This window comes from Poecilia reticulata, linkage group LG10, assembly GCF_000633615.1.
Source record: "Poecilia reticulata strain Guanapo linkage group LG10, Guppy_female_1.0+MT, whole genome shotgun sequence".
NCBI lineage: Eukaryota > Metazoa > Chordata > Actinopteri > Cyprinodontiformes > Poeciliidae > Poecilia > Poecilia reticulata.
In genome coordinates this window covers 9,641,041-9,643,995 of record NC_024340.1, presented here as the reverse complement: position 1 = coordinate 9,643,995, position 2,955 = coordinate 9,641,041, and the positions used below count along the sequence as shown (strand labels likewise).

At 36.3% G+C, this 2,955-nt stretch overlaps 1 long non-coding RNA gene across 1 annotated transcript; it reads right to left on the bottom strand.

Moving 5' to 3' along the window:
- Window positions 1–945: 945 nt before the first annotated feature.
- LOC103471090 (uncharacterized) lies at window positions 946–2,911 on the bottom strand. The gene is made up of 4 exons (XR_534584.2): window positions 2,517–2,911; window positions 2,345–2,430; window positions 1,700–1,771; window positions 946–1,611 (listed from the first exon to the last, which is right to left on the bottom strand). It is a non-coding gene; the product is annotated as an uncharacterized LOC103471090 (long non-coding RNA).
- Between the last annotated feature and the right edge of the window lie 44 nt (window positions 2,912–2,955).

The window sequence follows — 2,955 nt, the reverse complement described above, 5'->3', positions numbered from 1 at the left end:
AGAAGTGAATTTCAAACTCTGGTATATTTATTCYTATTCACACACATCCTTTGAGATTTTTAGAACCATCTGAATAAATTTTGAGGTAGTTGTAGTATGATTTTCTTAAATATACATCAGTCTTTACCCCTATTTCATTTAAATTCCAGTCGTTTTTCATTTTAAGAAGTTTCATGTCTACATTTACCTCAGGAAATACATAAAATCGGACCACACAAGTAAAGTCATTGCAAGATTAAATAGAACCAATAAAAGTGGACTTGTTAATTTTTTWAATAGTAAACRAATTTCCCTTTTACAAAATATATTATGAATAACCTCAAGTTTAAGAAAAGTATCATAAAATTCGACAATACTTTTACTCGGTTAAACATTTAAGTGCATTATACATAAGAACTGATCACAGTGATTGTACAATGTTGCAGATGTAACCCAAAATTAGTCAATTAGTCAAGACTTTTATTCTTGCGGGCTCACTTCTTGTTTCACCCCAAACTTGCCAACTTATTTAAAGCCCCGCCTCCAGCACAGTTTGAACTTCATCACCTGTTCCACTGTGATTGTGGCTGGCTGTTTGGCGTCTTCCTGACAATTCATCAAAATCTTTGCATCCACTGATTTGATCTATTGAACTGTTGCCGTTTGTTACCTGGGCCGTCACCAAGATTGTCACAGCTGATTGTGGTTTAGTACGCCCCACTCTCTTCACAAAGGTCGGGTTTTTATTCATGATGGATCAGATCCTCATCTGAATCCAAGGATGGCGAGCTAGGAAAAAGGACTTGGAATTGATTTATTTTGAGTTAATTTGTCTCTCATTGTGCATTTGTAATTGTCTGTTGTTTTCTTCCCAAATCACTAATATATACACCAAAACTAAAACCATTGCTTTGTGTCTTCATTCACACCTCAGGCTCCGTAAAGAACCATCATCTGATGCTGCTCTTGTAGACGCAGTTAGCTGCATAGCCCATAACTGTTACACAGAATATTTATTCACTGTTTTTGGAACTTAAAAACACTGTCCTGCATCACAAAATACACAAAATACATCAAACGGATAAAAATTAAGAAATTGTTTAAAATCAATTTTCCACATCTGGGAAGCAATTTGAACAAATTATCTGGCTTCACACATTCGAAATCTGAAGTGTCAACTGTTTTAAAAAGACATTTGATTAAGTACATTTGTTGATGCATAAAATGTATACATATATAAAAACTTAAATAACRTGTATATAAGTCACCATGCACGAGAAATATGAGGTTGCCAGGGTCAAAATAACTGGTAAAGCGATAGATTCAAACTTTACAGAACCTGAAGCTCAGTGCTGCCATCTGCTGTTAGTTCTGATGCAGTGTTGCATCATGTTGTCTGCTCTGAATAAAACAGCGCCCCTCGTGGACAGTATATGAACTGCAGATTTTCAATTAAACGAAGTATATGTTTTTKTCATGAACAATGACAATGCATTTAGCCCCCGGGCTAAATGCCGGGCTAAATCGTTCGGCGGGTCGGTTCCGGCTCGCGGGCCGTACGTTTGACACCCCTGCAATAGACCCTCAGCGGCTGGTTTCAACTAGCAGGAATCTGAAGATCTTGACTCCAGGCTGAAGTAATGATTTGATTCCCGTAAGTTGGAATAGGTAACATATTAAAGATTTTATGCATATTTTAAAGTAAATAAATAAAGCTTACCTTCTAGGAACTCTAATGACACAAACCCGGCCCTCAAATGAATCACGGAAACAGGGGATTTCCCTCTTTTTCCTGTTTCAACACAAAAATGACCAAATCATTTATCAAGGATGTAACACAAAGCTTGAATCCCTTTTTCATAAGAAGCTGATACTTTATGAGTTCTCTCCAATTTTCCCATTTGACTTATAGTTTCCACGAGTGTACTGTAAACACATATCAGTCCCACACAAGAACACATACAGTATTATCTATGCATCAAAAGAAAAACCAAAGAGAACACTATTAAAAATAACAAAGTAAAAAGGTAAACAGTTGTTCAAATAAACCAGATTGGCTATGCTAACACACTTTTACATTTACAGTGGTACATTTACATTTTTGGAAATTTAATATACCTTGTAAATATTTTTTACATTGGGAATCAAACTAYAATACACTAGGCTAGAGGCCTTGAGGACACCGGTACTCAAGGGCCGRTGTCCTGCAACTCTTAGATGTCTCCCTGGTCCARAATCTTGTTAGAAATTAAGCTTTGAGAACAAATGAAGGAGAAAGGGTGAAAAGGGATTCAGTCAGACAGCTTTTACTCCAATAACAGGATAAGGTCTAAAAAGACATGGGAACTTCAACACTCCAACTTACAGTACATGAATCAGTTTCACCAGGACCACCCCATCCTTTAAATCACCGACCTGTATCTCGCTGTTCAATGCAGTGATACTATTGACCTGTTCAACAATAATGTGAAATAAAATTAGAACATAAAAAATGTATTCCATCATCATATGGATACCCAATAACAGCTTAAACTTACCCAGCTGAGAAGAGCCTTAGCACCCACGTTTGTCATCTTGGTTGATCCTTTATCCCAAAAGGGATTCTAAATAATGAGGGGGGAAAAATAATAGCTCGCTACTAAGAATTTGAGCAAACAAACATGACAAACCTTTCAGTCCATATGAGTGCTTGTGAAGTTATCGGACTTAACATCACATTTTTTCTGCAGCATTTCTTAGTTTTTAAATGGCAACAATGCTATCATCGTTTTTTAAGGTAAGCGATAAATACAGTAATGTTTCTTAATGTTCCACGAAAACTCAGCCACGATAAAATGTTCCCTTCAAGTAGGTACTCACCTAAATTGCCAAGTCTTCCCTATTAGACATTATCTTATGCTACATCAACTTTTAACATAAACACCAGGTGAAACGCGACAAAAATTCAAACTGCCTTAGAAGATTGAACCAACCAAT